Source organism: Aethalodelphis obliquidens, unplaced genomic scaffold (genome assembly GCF_003676395.1).
Source record: "Aethalodelphis obliquidens isolate GAN/ISIS:26980383/991018 unplaced genomic scaffold, ASM367639v1 scaffold20, whole genome shotgun sequence".
NCBI classification, from domain to species: Eukaryota; Metazoa; Chordata; class Mammalia; order Artiodactyla; family Delphinidae; genus Aethalodelphis; species Aethalodelphis obliquidens.
In genome coordinates, this window is record NW_020837964.1 from 20,735,998 (window position 1) to 20,753,912 (window position 17,915).

The following is a 17,915-nucleotide window of genomic DNA, read 5'->3' on the forward strand; positions in this document are numbered from 1 at the left end:
TTTTGTGTTTAACATTCATCGTTTCACTTATTTCTCTCAACAACTCATTGAGACAGTTGTGGTTAAGAATGTTGGCTTGGCGTCATCAGAAAGTCTACACGGGCTTCCCTGGTGGCGGAGGGGTTAAGAATCCACCTGCCAGTGCAGGGGACACGGGTTTGAGCCCTGGTCCGGGAAGATCCCACATGCTGCAGAGCAACTAATCCCATGTACCACAACTACTAAGCCTGCACTCTAGAACCTGTGAGCCACAACTACTGAGCCCACGTGCCACAACTACTGAAGCCTGCACACCTAGAGCCTGTGCTCTGCAACAAGAGCAGCCACCGCAATGAGAAGCCCGCGCACCGCAACAAAGAGTAGTTCCCACTCGCTGCAACTAGAGAAAGCCCGCTTGTAGCAACGAAGACCCAAAACAGCCAAAAATAAATGAATAAATTTATTTTTTTAAAAAAGTCTACAAATAATAAACGCTGAAGAGGGTGTGGAGAAAAGGGAACCCTTTTACACTGTTCCTGGGAATGTAAATTGGTGCAGTCACTATGGAAAACAATATGGAGATTCCTTAAAAAACTAAAAATAGAGTTACCATATGATCCAGCAATCCCTCTCCTGGGCATATATCTGGAGAAAACTAACTCAAAAAGATACATGAACCCCAGCGTTCACAGCAGCACTATTTACAATAGCCAAGATGTGGAAGTAACCTAAATGTCCATCGACAGATGAATGGATAAAGAAAATGTGTGTGTGTGTGTGTGTGTTTGTGTATGTGTGTGTGTGTGTGTATATACACACAGAATGGAACATTGTTCAGCCATAAAAAAAGAATGAAATAATGCCTTTTGCAGTAACATGGATGGACCCAGAGGTTGTCATACTAAGTGAAGTAAGTCTGACAGAGAAAGACAAATACCTTATGATATCACTTAAATGTAGAATCTAAGAAAATGATACAAATGAACTTATTTACAAAACAGAAACAGATTCACAGACACAGAAAGCAAACTTATGGCTACCAAAGGGGAAAGCAGGAGGAGGGATAAATTAGGAGTTTGCGATCAGCAGATACAAACTATTACATATAAAATAAACAACAAGGTGCTACTGTATAGCACAAGGAGCTACATTCAATATCTTGTAATAAACTATAATGTAAAAGAATCTGAAAAAGAATATATATATATATATATATATATATATACACATGTATGTATACCTGAATCACTTTGCTGTACACCACAAACTAACACAACATTGTAAATCAACTACACTCCAATAAAAAGAAAAAAAAGCATGTTGGCTTGGGAGTCAGACTTTACGGACTCCAATCCTATTTGTGTGACTACCAAGAAGTGAGTACTCTGGGCCAGTTGGTCTGTAAAGTGGAGATGATGTTACTACCTACCTTGCAGGTAACTAAGGCTCGCATGAGATAATGCACATGAAACACTTAGAATAATGCCTGGGACGTAGCAAGTGCTCAATAAATATTAGTGTCCCCTCCCAAGATAATTTCCAACCTTTTCACATATAAGGAAAAGGAAGATTCCAGATGTTAAGGAGCACACCCAAGGCCACATGACTCATGTTTGCAGACAGATTCCAGTCTTACTCCTGAGATCGTATTACACTACCCCAGGCAGCAGACCCTTCTTGAGGGAAAGCACACCCCTTTCAGGAAAGGGTAGATAATTCAGAAGAAGAAGACTATTGTTAATCCTCAGAACACTGACATAGCACAAGAAGGGAAATTCAGAAACCTAAGCAAGGCCAGGCCCAAGTGATTTTTCCTTCTACTAAATAATAAAGCTTGGTGCAGCCACTATGGAAAACAGTATGGAGGTTCCTCAAAAAAGTAAAAATCAAGTTGCCATGTGATCCAGCAATCCCACTCCTGGGCATATATCCGGACAGAAGTATAATTCGAAAAGATAATGCACCCCAATGTTCACTGAAGCACTATTTACAACAGCCAAGACATGGCTGTTTACAACAGACATGGAAACAAAGACATGGAAACAACCTAAGTGTCCACCAACAGATGAACGGGTAAAGAAGAAGTGGTACGTGTATACAATGGAATATTACTCAGCCATAAAAAAGAATGAAATAATGCCATTTGCAGCAACATGGATGGAACAAGAGATTATCATAAGTGAAGTAAGTCAGAAAGAAAAAGACACATACCATATGATATCACTTACATGTGGAATCTAAAATATGACACAAATGAACTTACCTACGAAACAGACTCACAGGTATAGAGAACAGACTTGTGGTTGCCAAGGGATTGGGGGGTGGGGGAGGGATGGATTGGGAGTTTGGGATTAGCAGATGCAAACTATTATATATGGAATGGATAAACAAAAAGATCCTACTGCATAGCACAGGGAACTATATTCCATATATTGTGATAAACCATAATGGAAAAGAATATAAAAAAGTATGTACATACATGTGTAACTGAATCACTTTGCTGTATGGCAGTTGTAAATCAACCATACTTCAACTAAAAAAATAAATCAAACCAACAAAATAATTCAGGCTTTGGGCAGGATGGTGAAGAAATATTTCAGAAAAGTAATCTTAAATCTTTAAATCATAATAATGACAAATAATACTCACCAAGTCCCTACTATGTGCCAGGTATTGGTTCAGTGTCTTGTACCATGTAACAATATCATTACTTGTATCATGTATCAATATATTTTATCTTCACAGTGACTGGAAGTCTGTCATTATCCCCACTTTACTCATGAGGGAAGGGGGGCACAGAAACAATGAATATCATACCCAGAGGCACATGGTTAGAAAGTGGAGGCGCTCAGCTTTGAACTCAGGCAGTCAGGAGCCAGAGCCCCTGCACCCCACCATTGCTCTCTCCTGGCCCTTGTCTTCCAGGCATGACTTGATGGCATCCAGGGCAGGGCTTATCAAACCTGAGCAAACATCAAAGTCACCTGGACGGGCTTGTTAGACAAAGATTGTTGGAACCCACCCCCAGAGTTCCTGATTCAGTAGGTCTGGGGCTGGGCCCAGTGATTTGCATTTCTAACAACCTCCTGTGTGATGCTGATGTTACTGGTCTGGGGGCCGCACTTTGAGTGCCATTGGTTACTTAGAATTGGGAGCCTGAGTCAGAATCATAGATAAGTAGTTGGGGTCCCAGATCCACCACCTGGTAGTTTTGTGACACCAAGCAAGTCATTCAATCCCTCCTAGCTTTGGTTCCCTTATCTGCTCAGTAGGGGTCTAAATCATTATAGTCTTATTGACTATATAAATAGTCATTAAAAGGATGCAGTTAATAAAACCCATCTCCTAGTGCTGTTGTAGAGATTAAATACGATACCAAGTATAAAGTGCCTAGTAAGTAGCCTGGAACAGAACAATAGCTCTCACATGGTGGTAAATAAATAAACTTGTCACAAAATTATTAAGCCTTCCTGTATACACAGCATGGGGGAGAGAGAGAGAGAAAGAGAGAGACAGAGAGGGAGGGAGACAGAAAGCCACATTTCCTGTCTGGGACAAGTAAATTTAAGGACTGAAAAAAATCCAGGAAGAAGCACAGATGCACATACAGATGCACACACACAGTACAAATACAAAGTAAACCATGACTGCACCCATCCAGGGGTCTGCAGAGCACCAACTTCCAGATGAAGAAATTATGAGAGGTTCATGGAGACAGGACCATCACAGCTGGCCCTTAAAGCATCTAGGCATGCGACTATACTTCTTACTTCAAAAAAAAGAAAGAAAGATTGAGTGCTGACTATGGAGCAGCCACCGCGTTTGGCACTTTGCCCTTAATCGTCGTGACCCCCAGCTGGCTGGAGGCTGGGCGCCATGCTTCTTCTTCTGGCAGGTGGACAAACAGGTCTGGGATGATTAAGCAATTTGCCTTAAGTCTCACTGTGTGTGTGAGTGTGTGTGTGTGTGCACACGGGCGCGCGCGGGTGTTGGGGGTGAGAGTGGGGCTGGCAGGCAGGCTTGTTTTCTTGCACTTAAAGCCCAGGGAGTGATCCTGTCATTCTGCCCCACGATTTCCTCTAGTGGAGTGTTAGCAAGCTGAGCTCTGAAACTTCAAATTCACAATCCCCTCTCTTTAAAGCATGTCCCCCGAGGAAGGCAGAGAAAATGCAAATGCACATACCAAAATGAGCTTGGAACACATGAAGCAAAGCTGGGCGAGTTCCAGGGCATCTCGATGAGACGCTGTCTCGAGCCCCCGGGAAAGCTCGGCGCGGGGCTCCCTCTGCAACCACTCACGCCTCTCTGCTGCCTTCTTCAGAACATGCCAGCGCTCTGGCGGCTCATCTAAGCAATAATGTGTAGGGGAGGTTGCTCTTCTCTCCATATCCATCCAGAAGACACTCGTGCCTCTGAAAGAGAAGTCAGGTGTGTCTCGCTTTTGCATATAATACATTGGACAAGAGAAGTGATGATGCTCTTCACCGTGGACACAAGAACAACTCATTTGGGTCCCTGATCTGTTCCCAAAACATATCCACTAGTCATCGTAAGAGATGCAGAGTGAGTAATTTCTAGAATACTTGATGTCTCTTTAAGAACAGCTATGTTCCACTTACTCAGATGCCAGGCTTCTGGTAACTTAACCAAAATTTAGTCCTGAAATTAGATATAAATGAGAAGGGCTTGATATAGCTAAGCATGGCTTTCAAAAAGCCCCTTAAACACACACACACACACACACATTTTAGAACTCAGTGGGCTCTAACTTTATACATGTTTCTACATGATTCTAATAAGCCTTCTTGTATGGTTTCTAACCTATAGGAGACAATCAGAAAGGTGCCATTGCCTGCTTGGCCCAGTGAAGGTGAGAAAGCAGATCACTTGCTAGTTTAAAGAAGGATCCAAATACAAAGAACCAGGAACCCTGTCCTCCAAAACAATCACACAAACGACCAGAAGTAAAGAAATAAGCAAGTGACAGTCTCGGGTAGGGAAACTGCAATTGGTGTTAATATTGGCAAAAGAGAGAGCTTTTGGGCAGGCGGAGGGGTGAGGTGGATGCAAGTCTACCCACAGGCCTTGGAAGAGCATCTCCGACTCAGGAAGCGACACGCACTTCCTGCAAGGTTGTGGTTCAGAATGGAATTATCAGGAGAGGAGGTAAGTCACCAAGGAATAGAGGGGCAAATTGCCCTCCGTGTACTACAAATATGAGCTTCCCCAAAGGCCACTTAATGTTTTCCCTGGCAGAAGAGTGCGAATCAATCCGCAGCTCCACGACCATGAACCTGGGAGAATATCTTTGCACTTGGATTAATACGAGCTGTCCAGCTATGTCTAAAAACAGCAGCCCGGGTCGGGGACCACGGCTTCCTTGGGGTTACTCAGGTCTCTGGATTCTTAGAGCCTCTTTTGTATGTCTGAGTACTCCTCTGAGAGGGTGTAGACCTCTACTCCCTGCTATGGGTATGAGATCTGGGATGTTTCCTTTGTTTGTTTTTGCTACTGTTTGCAACAGGAATAGTTCTGAATCCTGGCAAAGGCAGACTGCCCAGACCCCAGTGGGATTGAGTAGGATTGCGAGATAAAGAGAAACAGACGATTGTGTGTCAGCGCTCAGCCCAGGGAATGCGATTCTAACTTCGCAAGTTTGGGACCAGAGCTCCTTAAAATTCTACATTTCAAATTCAGGTATTCCATGGTCCCCTAATTCAGATAACCACCAAGTGATAGAAACCTCTGGCATCAACTCAAGGAAAAACTGAGTTTCCCTCAGAAAACTGGCTCTTCTTTTCTACTGTCTTCCCAACCCCTGTTTTCTGTTGTGTTACAGAAATTGGGGATCATGTAAGCAACCATGTTTCCTGCTTTGTTTTGGCCACTGGAAAGCTTAAGTGAAAATCTGGCTGACATTTAGCGTGGAATGCTTATATAGTGACTATTGCTTTTGTTTGAATAGCATCTCTTTTCCTTATATGATAACAGACTCACCCAAGTATATAGGCACTAGAATGAGACTGGTTTGATCATAATAAAAATCCCTGTAGCAAGAGAGACGTCTCCAGGTATGTTCATGTGACCCAAACTGGGCCAATCAGAGTCCTATTCCAAGATTTTTCCACCAGAACTGGTAGAAAAATGCATGCTTTCCTATGAGCCAAATCAGCGCACCCACTTTTCACAGTAGAAAAATAAGGATCCAGTGCATAGAAAAACAGATGAGAAGTCTACAGAGAGGGTCCTGACAGTGCTCAGGAGCTAATTCTGGTCAACGTTAAGGCCATTTCCACCATTTCTCACTACTGCGGTATTTTATAATGCAGAAATTACTTCCTCGTTGGTCCTCTAGTAACTCAAAGCTGGACTTCCAGCACTTGGAACCAGAACATGAAGACAGGATCTCTCTCGTGGATATTTTCCCTGGCTTTCCTATTTTCCCTTCATCTTGATTCCTTCAATTATTTGCTCTTTTTCTTTTGTAGTACATATAATTTTCTAAACTGCCTCAAATTCTCTGTGAAGAGCGGCAAAGTATAAACATGGCATAGTATCAAATAATTTCAAATACAGGACTTTTTCTCTCTGCCACAACTGCTGATAATGGTAGTCTGTGACATTAAGGAAAGGTTAACTTGGTTTCTGTATTTTCTGTTTCAAAAAGCAAAGAAGTATTTGATACATTAAATAATGGTTTCCCTTTAAAAAAAAAAAAACTTAAAATAAGCCATTTCCAATGGGGTAAATGCTAAGGTCCAGTTATCTGGAAAATTCACTTATATGGAAAAACATACACCCTAATTTGACCAAACACATGCAATATCACCATATTAAAAATATACTAAAAAGTGACAACTCACAGGACAAACAGAAGTGTCTAGCTGTCATTTTAGTGTTAGTATCTTCTTCAGAAACAATTCTCTAGGCTACAAAGGCTTCCTAAAGCATAAGAATATTTCCTCCTGGACTCTAATTTCCTAGAGACTATTGTGCATGATGATTTTGTGTGTATGTCTCTTTGTGTACTTTGCCTAGTCAAATATATACCTCTGTGCAATGATGTCTTATTTGATAGAGGAAAGTAAATGATAATAGGACCTGTTTCTTTGGTGATCAACAACTTAAAATACAAAACTCCTCTGGTTTTTATTTTAAATTGCATTCTTTTATAAAGAAGTCATCTCGAAGGTGTACTTATTCTGAAAGTAAATGCTGCAACTGAGCCAACCCGCTAATGGGCATACGGTGATTATATTATCACACCCGTGGGGTACTGCTGAGCCTGGGGACGGGGGTATTTAATGAGGCTGAAGAGGAAAGAAGGATTATGGTGGCTGTATTTGTCCAATGGATAATCTGGTTTTGGGCATAAACCTCAAATTGGTTTGAGGATCCCTCAGAAGAGGACCTAAAACGTCCCTCATTAAGCCACAGTGGTCAGAATGAATGGACCCCTCCCTCCCCAACACATACACTACCACCATCGCCACCAGGACCACTGGAGGGAGAGTGTGGGGTAAATGAAGGGTTCAGGTTAGCAAAACAGAGATTTCCCTTTGAACATGCAAAGAAGCACAGCCAGCAGTAGGTAGAGCATCTTGTGGGGAAACAGAAATTGAAGGAGATATCGCCTTATCGATGTAAACTGGCCTCAGAGTGAAGGACAGGGAATCTGCGGTGGTTCAGCACTCATGACACAGAGTGATACATGTAAAAACATGCACACACACACACAATGGCTTTTTCCAAGTGGGCCAGACCTTCCCCACCAAACACAGTGGTTGAGGGTTTCTATCAGCACTTCTAGGAGGAGGAAGGAGAGGTGAATATCAGAACTGCCTGTCTGCCTAGATCCAGGAGCCCTTCATTTAGTTACAGCCATCTCGTTCCACATGAGAGTTAAAGATGCTTTGTCTCTACATGTGCATATTTTACAAAGTTCTCAGTACGGGACATAGGCTCAGTCATGCTTAGCAATACAAGCCACCACAAAAAGTACAGTGAAGAACACAGCCTCTGCATTTGGACCAACCAGTTCTGGCCTTTGCCTTCCTGGGCAGCCTTGACAAGTGCCTTAACCTTTAAAAGGTTTCGAGTTCTTCATGTTTTAAAATAGAGATATTAACACTACCCATTAGAGTTGTGAGGATTCATGAGATTATATGTATATAAGGGGCTTGGTTCAATGCCTGGCACATTTAAATGTTCAATAAACGCCAGCTATGATTATTTTATTATCATCATAATCATTATTAGTATTATTACCAGGATTATCATGTTCATAAATCATTAAAGGATTCTATCCTTCTTATAGATATTGAGGTAGGAAGGATGAAAAGAGTAAAGATGGGAGAAAAGGAAGAAAGGACAGAAAAAAGACAGAAGAAAGGAAGGGAGGGAGGGAGGGAGGGAGGGAGGAAGGAAGGAAGGAAGGAAGGAAGGAAGGAAGGAAGGAAGGAAGGAAGGAAGGAAGGAAGGACTAATGTTCTATTTAGGATTGGGAAACACTGTCTACCTATAACAATTAAGATTCACATGACCAGAACAAGACAAAGCATACAATGTATCTCTCTTCTACTTTGGGTTGTTTCTATTTGGAGATACTAAGCATTAGAGTATCTCTCATGAGTTGAGTCCTCAGAAGGCATGCTAGGACATGTGCGGCACAGGTTAGTGAAAATGGGAAGAGCATGGAGACCCATCCGGACTCTGGGGCTGACTCACAGTGGTTCAACAACCAGCGTGCAAAGAGATAGCACACTGAATTCAGGCTTAGCCAGCGTGACTGTCTGAGCTTGTTTGAACTGAAGGGAGGGTAATGGAGAAGCGATATCTAGATAGTGATGATCACCAAGGTCAGAGAGAAGGAGGGGCAACCAAGTAGGGACCCAGGCAGGAAGCAGAATCCCTGGGGTGAGGATGAGGCTTCAGCCCCAGCAAGGAAGTAGAGAATCCTTCTATGGGGAACTCCTCTACAAAGCAGAGATTGGAGGGAAGCCCTAATCTTTAGTGAGGATTTAAGATTTAATGAATTAGACCACATGTCACCTCTGCTTGCAACCTTCAAAACACTTACCACTCCTTGCTACAGTTGGTGGATGCCTAAGTGATCTGGATCCTGTGTACTCTACCGGCCTCTTCTTCTCCCACCTGCTCCAGTTCCTCAACCACGCCAGGCTCCCTCTCATCTTGCAGCCTCTGCATTTCCTTTTCCTTCTCACTGGAAGGTGCTCTGCTCACCCTCACATGACTAGCTTTGCCTCAGCACACAGAGCTCCACTCCAGTGTCATCTCCTTATAATGGGTACCCTCTGGTGTAGAGTTGCCCTCTCCTGTATCACCGTATTTACTCCTTGCAGAGCACGTATCACCATCAATACCTTGTTCTGGTATTTGCTGTCTGTTTATTATCTGTCTCTGTCCCGTGGCCTCCAAGGGCCATGTCTGTCTTGCTGCACTCCACACTGCTGCAGCCCCAGCACCAAGAACAAGGTCTGGCAGCATGTATGTGTGCCAGAAATGTCTGTTGTTCAGGTGAATGAAGAGTCTTAGGGTGGAACATGACACCGCAGACCTCTCCTGCCATTAACTCTGTGTGCTCAATGCTGTAGCCTGGCCAGGGGTTCCCACCTGACTGGGGCTGACCAGAACCAGCCAGGTAAGCTACCAACTCACAATAAGTCCATTCTCCGTTTGGCTACATGTTGTAACTTAAGAACATACGGCTGGTGGGAAAAAGCAGCAGAGGAGTACATTAGTGTTGCTCAAGGACATAGGTGTGAGCAGTGGTGGCAGGAGGGAAGGGCATGGCATGCAGGGTACACGAGCAAGAACTCAGCTTCTTTTCTACCTCTAGCAAAGAATAGAGGAACTTCTTTTCTCGTGTCACCATTGAGGGCCATGTTGTCAAATTCAAAGAGTGGAATAAGGCCAGTATTCACCAACTTACAGATGATGTCCAGAAGGGAATTTGGACACATTTTTCTTCCATGGAGACTGTATCATTTGGAATGGTCTTTAAAAATAGTTTTGGAAATGCATTGATGCTTTTTGATATTGCCAATGATTCCTTCTGATACCACATAATACTCACAAAAGAATCTTTTAAAGCTCAATTTTAATGCCTGAGATGCCAGTTTGCAAACCAGCTTCAATTCTATTCTGTTTCAAAAAAGTAAAACTTATATGAGAATTCAGGATTTGAGAAATATTGTTCCTAGTCACACAGACGAGCTGTAAAAATGTAAAACGTGGGGTAAATAATATACACTGTGGACAAGGCAAAATATGTGAAAAACTTATATCTCTACTTTTGTTTTTGCTGTGCAGTTTACACAAATCATTAAGCATTAACATTTATACTCTGAAGCATTTTTTTCCTACCATGCCCATCAAACTGTCACATAATCAGGGGAGTCAGTATATCACATAACACAGGGGAGAGCAACTTGCCAGCCTCAGTTCCTGTAAATATTTTTCTTTTGTGCTGGATTAAGATTATCCTCACGGTAGGGGTCCTTGTGGAAGTCAAGTTTGCCAACATATTTTATGATTTTTAAAAAACATGGACACTTCAAGTTTACACAAAGTTGGCATTTATGCTCTGCATGGGAGAGAACTTTCTGACCTAGCCCCTGAAGTTTTTGAGGTTTATTCATCCTGAATTTATTTTTAAGCTAAAGAGAGGTCCATTTTCTTCAGAGAGAGAAAACACAAATACCAAATTCATTCTTGGGTTATGGCTTATTTGAAAGTACCCCTGCTGCCTCTTAAACTTTCTAAAAGAGATACCTGCTCTTGTACTGCCCCTGCTCAAATAACTGTACGACTGCTTAACATCTCAAAACATAGGTAAAGCTCTCTTGGCGTGGTGTCCAAAAGCCTGCATGTTCTGATCTCAACCTTCCTTCACCATGAGATTTATTTCTCAGTGCTATCCGTCTGTGTGGGAGGGGCTCGTGTGGCAGAAACAGCACCAGGGCTGAAGTCAGGCAGGCCTGGCTTTGCAGCTTGCTTTTGCTCTTGAGTCTGTGCCAGACTTGGTCTATTTCGAATTTAACTGCAAAATTTGGATCATAATGGGCAGTCAGTATAGCAAAGTGGTTAAGAGCTCTGGCTCTAGGAAAGGGCTGTCTGCATTTAAATCCTTACTCTTATGCTTTCTTACTATATGGGATTTAGCACAAATGATGTGATTTTTCTAAGCTTCAGTTACCTATAAAATGGGGCTGCATAGGAGTATTTTCACAGTTTGTTGTGAAGAGTATATGTATATCAGCTAACTACTGCTGCATAACAAACTAACAAAACTCAGTGGCTTAAAACAAAAACGCTTTATTATTGCTCGTGAGTCTGTGGGTTAGCTGTGCAGTTCTGTCTTAGCTAGGCTCACTTATGCGTCATTATTATGCAGCATCAGCTACAAGATGGGTAGGAAGCTTTGCTGACCTTGGCTGTGTCCTTTCATATGTTTGAGAGTTAGGCAGCTGAAGAGTAGTCTAGTCTGGTCCTGGCTGGAAAACTGGGTTCTCTTCCACCTGGTGTCTTATTCTGCAGCAGGCTCTCCTGGACTTGTTCTCATGGTAGATGGACAGAATAGAGAGAGAGACTGAGATTCAAAGGCCATTGAGGCCTAGGCTCTGACCTAGTAGAACATCACTTCTGCCACAAAGCAAGGCCAAAGTCAGAGACAAGGGGGTTTGAAAGTTACAGAAAGGGACCTGGGTACAGGGAGGCCAGTAACTGGGGCCACCATTATGATCAACCTAGCACAAAGTGCAAAGTACTTAGCATAAAGATGATCATATAGCAACTGCTTAATAAAAGTTTGCTATCATGACAGATTGAATATTGCCAGATAGTATCATTGTGCGGATTAAAACTCAAACAGATAACCATGAGTACACCGACATTATTTACCATGGAATGTGCCAGTAAATAGTGGCAGTCATGCCCCCCTGTATTCTAGACTGGCAATGCTCTATCTTCTGTTCTTTTCAGATGTCTTTGCTGTGGATGTGTATATAGCCGAGGATGCCCTTTCTGTATCTTCAAGATCTTCCTGACTGATTCCCACTCCCTGCGGAGATCATCCTTCCAATGACCCTAGAGAGCCCAGTATCTTCACATTGTGTCATCAGGTCCCTTCCCCCTTAGATTTTGGTTACTTATGTTGCTGCATTGTCTCCCTGATGATTCTCCTGGCTCCTTGAGAGCAGAGACTGTTTAGGAATCATACGTTCTATTTCTTTCCACACTTAAGTGCTAGACAAGTTTGGGAGTTGGGGTAGGAGAGAGAGAGTGAGGGAGAAAACAAAATCGTATTTTATTTCCTGGCTTTAGGAATATTGGTTAATCTGTTAATATATTAAATTATTTTTGCACCAATAATTCCATGGTTTACTTGCAGAGATAGAAAGACTTATAATTAAGTTCTGTACTTTATTTTCTCATAGTTTGGTCTGCTGTTTATGTTTAAAATTTTACCGTTAGAACTTTGTTACTTGTGCTTAAGGCATGATTACTCCTTAAAATTGCTCATCTATAAATTATTTTTATGGCAGCTGCGGCAGTGTTTCAGATGAGGTGTTTACATATACTAATTTATGCCTAATAACTCTCTTATGCAGATGTCAGCTCTTCCCTTAATCCTGCTGTTTTCCTCAATCTTAACCTGAATCCACTGATATCTATAGGACTGGGCAACTGTTTACATTCCCCAGAAATCATTACTTTATGTCCAAAGCCCTAGAGAGTAATGTCTATTTTACTTAGTATCCCTTGGAAGGGAGGGATGCACCATTGTTTTGTACCCCTCATAGAGTGGCTCTCAAAATTCCCTGCCAATGGGTCCCTTCTCTTCTGTCCAGGCAGCCAACTTCTGCTCTCAGCTTTTCTTCTCCCAGGTGGTAACCTTGCCCAAATCTCACTGTGTTTTCTATACCTTTCACTTCTCTACTTTTCTCCAGAGTCAAAATTAAAGCGACACCCACCCTGAGGGTAGGAGTTAGAACTAGTCACAGGTGAAATATTACTTTTCTTGTCATCCTCCAGGCCAAATTTTCATGCTTTGCAAAACCATTCATTTCCGGGCTGTCAGAGAGCCTTTTATTATGCCTTCTGGTTTTGGGGGGGATGTCAGGCTGGTGTTAATTCAGGGGGTTATTTTTTTAATATCGATGTTAGATTTACGTTACTCTGCCAATGTCTCTGGAGGAAAAGCAGTGGATAATACAAAGCATCATTATTAACTATTATTAGGCTGACATGTAAAACATAACTTACTCCTGACACTTTGGTCAGTTGGAATTAGATGACATTTACATATTTCAGGCCAACTCTCAATATCTGTGATTTTTGCTCATGCTTTTGAAATTTTCTATGTTTAGCACCCTAGGGAAGCAGGCAAACTACTCTGTGGAGGCAGAGCGTGGTGGGGTGGGAACTGCACGGGCTTATCTAGATCGAGTATAATTCTATTATCTGAGCACTGGCTGGAGAGGGTCTGTCTAAGTGGCAGTCTCTGCAGAAAAAGTGGGTTGTCCTGTTGACTTTGGTCTCAGGAACACCAGAATGAAATAGCTGCTGCAAAAATAATTATGAACTTAGTCTGAATAACAAAGTCAATGAAGGAGAGAAGAGACAGGCCAACCACCTTCTATAAAAAGGACTACGCTGTTTTCCCAGCACCACTTACTGAAGAGGCTGTCTTTTCTCCATTGTATATTCTTGCCTCCTTTATCAGAGATAAGGTGACCATGTGTGCATGGGTTTATCTCTGGGCTTTCTATCCTGTTCCATTGATCTATATTTCTGTTTTTGTGCCAGTACCATACTGGACAGCTATATGTAAAAGAATGAAATTAGAATACTCCCATACACAAAAATAAACTCCAAATGGATTAAAGACCTAAATGTAAGGTCAGACACTATAAAAATCTTAGAGGAAAACATAGGCAGAACACTCTATGACATAAATCACAGCAAGATCCTTTTTGACACACCTCCTACAGAAATCGAAATAAAAACAAAAATAAACAAATGGGACCTAATGAAACTTAAAAGCTTTTGCACAGCAAAGGAAACCATAAACAAGACGAAAAGACAGCCCTCAGAATGGGAGAAAATACTTGAAAATGAAGCAACTGACAAAGGATTAATCTACAAAATTTACAAGCAGCTCATGCAGCTCAGTATCAAAAAAACAAACAATCCAATCCAAAAATGGGCAGAAGACCTAAATAGACATTTCTCCAAAGAAGATATACAGATTGCCAACAAACACATGAAAGGACGCTCAACACCACTAATCATTAGAGAAATGCAAATCAAAACTACAATGAGGTATCACCTCACACCAGTCAGAATGGCCATCATCAAAAAATCTAAAAGCAATAAATGCTGGAGAGAGTGTGGAGAAAAGGGGACCCTCTTGCACTGTTGGTGGGAATGTAAATTGATACAGCCACTGTGGAGAACAGTATGGAGATTCCTTAAAAAAATAAAAATAGAACTAGCATATGACCCAGCAATCCCACTACTGGGCATATACCCTGAGAAAACCATAATTCAAAAAGAGTCATGTACCACAACGTTCATTGCAGCTCTATTTACAATAGCCAGGACATGGAAGCAACCTGAGTGTCCATTGACAGATGAATGGATAAAGAAGATGTGGCACATATATACAATGGAATATTACTCAGCCATAAAAAGAAACGAAATTGAGTTATTTGTGGTGAGGTGGATGGACCTAGAGTCTGTTATACAGAGTGAAGTAAGTCAGAAAGAGAAAGACTAATACCGTATGCTAACACATATATATGGAACCTAAAAAAAAAATGGTTCTGATGAACCTAGGAGCAGGACAGGAATAAAGATGCAGACGTAGAGAATGGACTTGAGGACATGGGAAGGAGAAGGGGAAGCTTGGACGAAGTGAGAGAGTGGCATGGACATATGTACACTACCAAATGTAAAATAGACAGCTAGTGGGAAGCAGCCGCATAGCACAGGGAGATCAGCTCAGTGCTTTGTGACCACCTAGAGGGGTGGGATAGGGAGGGTGGGAGGGAGGGAGGAGATATGGGGATATATGTATATGTATAGCTGATTCACTTTGTTGTAAAGCAGAAACTAACACACCATTGTAAAGCAATTATACTCCAATAAAGATGTTAAAAAAAAAAAGGACTGCTCTGAGCTTGTATGCTGCCCTGGGGTATTGCATGTGAATGCAGCACTGAGAAAGCCCAGCATTTTCCCAGGAGGAGTGAAGCCATTTGAATATTCAGGCTGGAGAAGGAGAGATCTGAGCAGGATGATGATGGTAGAAAAATGGCTGCCAGCAACCTTGTGAAGGGTAGGAGATGAAAAGATGATACAATTGTTTTTCTCTTCCAAAAGGCAGAGCAGAACCAGTGTGAATGTTGTTCCAGAGAAGTAACGGGGCTGCATAAAAAGAAATTCCTAGAGATAAGAAAAATTCAACAACGAGTGCACCTTCCTTAAAATACTGGGATCACTGTTTACGGAATGTTGAGCGGGGATGATATTATTCATCCTCTCAGAGATGGGCAATGAAACTTTCAAACTTTCACAGATGATTCAGACAACTCTAAGATTTCATGGTGTTAGTTGGGGAAGATCTGGAGGGAGTTGCGTCTAGAGCTGGGGCTTAAGTGAAGATTAGGGATTCATAGCTGGTTATGAGTAAGAATGAGTTTTCCGATGAGCACGAGGACAGTGATAAAACAAGCTTGTGTGGAAGGCAACGTTGACAGAGGGGATTGTGGAAGATAAGCCTTGGTGCATAGCAGGGCATCGAGCGTCCAGGGCACCCTTAGATCTATTCTTGATTCTACAGGTAACAGAGAACCCTTGACAACTTTTGAATTAGGTTGGGAGAGGTTGGGGGAAAAATATATTTGGTGCAGTATTTAAGGGAGATGAGTAAGTTGCAGAATGAACTGAAATGTGAAATGTGACAGAAAGATAAGAAAATATTAAATTACGTGAAATGAAGATGCAATTCACATGTCCCGCCCACCAAGGGAGGTGGTCTTTACAATACACCATATTAGCCTATGTTTCATATCTGCCTTTCACCCCATGAATTTACAGGTGGCAGAGCTTCTCTTCCACTTACCCCTCTGTCTGGCCCTTAGTAGGTGCTTAATTGATGACTGTTAAATAAATAAATATTACAGTTTCAGTATGAGATGAGGAACGCGTATGCATCCGGCAAAAACTAGCACACGTGAAAACAGGGAGAGGTAATTTTAGAATTATGGAAATACATCTGAAGAGACTCCTATGGGTGGTTCTGATCTGGTGATGGGAACTACCCTCCACCTTTAACCCACTTTTATTTATTCACAAACTACTTGAGCCCTAGTCTTTCCAGAAAGGGTGTGAGGTGTTTTGTTTTATCAATATAAGATACGCCTAAAAAGGAACAGAAATAGAACATGGTAACTAAAAGAGATGCCAAAAAACCCCACCCTTTAAAGGGGGACTCACAGCTGTGTAGCAAAGGTAGGCTATGGTCACAGTTGTTTGTTTAGATCAAGTCATCAAGCCTCCCTTGCAGGAAATCCCTGCCACAAAAGTAGAGCTGTAGTCAAATGGGAACTGGAAAATTGGTGTGGCAGGTGTCCGGCTCGTTAACAAGCCACATTTTCAAGGCAGGTGGGGTAGTTGGTGATGGACTATCTTGTTCTACTCATGAGAATGGAAACAAATGCTGTCAATGAAGCTGGTGATTGCTTGTCCCACTCTCCTTGGGCACCTTCAAGATCAGGGGATCTCTGGAAGACTAAGACCTCTGTCTGTTTGCCTGGCCATGTACACCAATGGTCTTCATCTTTCTGTGGCCTGGAGAAGCACCTCTGAAATTTAATTGTCCTTTTCAGATACCCCATCAAAAGGGTGGACCATCTACTGAACTTCCTTTAGATTCAACTTCAAGTTTAAAGTTGCATTTCTATGAATCATGGTCAAATCTTTCCGATGACCCTAGATGGGGCAATATATATTGTAGAAGGAATGTGAATTCCAGACACTCTGGAGTTTAACTTGTAACTTCACCATGGTGTGACCATGGAAATTCTTTCAATCTCTGTGACTTTCAATCATCTTATCTATTAAATAAGAATAATTTTAAGACTTAAAGTCTACAAGAGCTCTAGGACAGAAGCTGATTTTTAATAGGGTTCCAATAATTATGGAGCATTTATAATTAAGCATACTTATACAGCATGTGGGGAGGGGAGAGTGCAACCATGCATTCACTCACGTGCTTTTAAATAATAGCACACCCACTTTTTACTCACTTCACAAATGTCATCTTGTGACTTGAGCGAGTTACCAAAGGTCATACAAATAAATGGTCAAAGGAGGAGGAGAACACAGAGCTCAGGTTTCACTATTCACAGGCCTGTGCTTCTTCCACCCCACTGCTCTCCTCCAGAAACTGAATGCCAGCCAAGGCATAAGAATCTAGATGCTGGATCTTCCAGTTTTCTTCACAGAGAAGATGACATTCACAGAACTTCTCCTTGAAGAGCCTAAAGTGAATAACATTAAACCTCATCCTAAATGAGGGAAAATCTAACAAACAGTCAAACTTCCGGGACTATATCTCTTACGGCGTTCTTCACAGAACTGATCCATTTCGTCATGGATAAAGTAAATTAGTTTAGAAGCACAAAGGCAGTAACCAGTCACCAGACCTATGAATGAGCCGATGTGTAGGTTAATATGGACATCTTATAATGAGTGGGATCATAGTGGAGTAGGAAAAATTAGGCCCATCTGGGTTTGAATCTATGCTTTGGAGCCTAAATGAGTTGCACAAATCTGACAAAATTACTTAATTCGCCTGAGCCTCGGTTTTCTCATTAGCAAAATGGGTATACAAAACCTAATTTAAA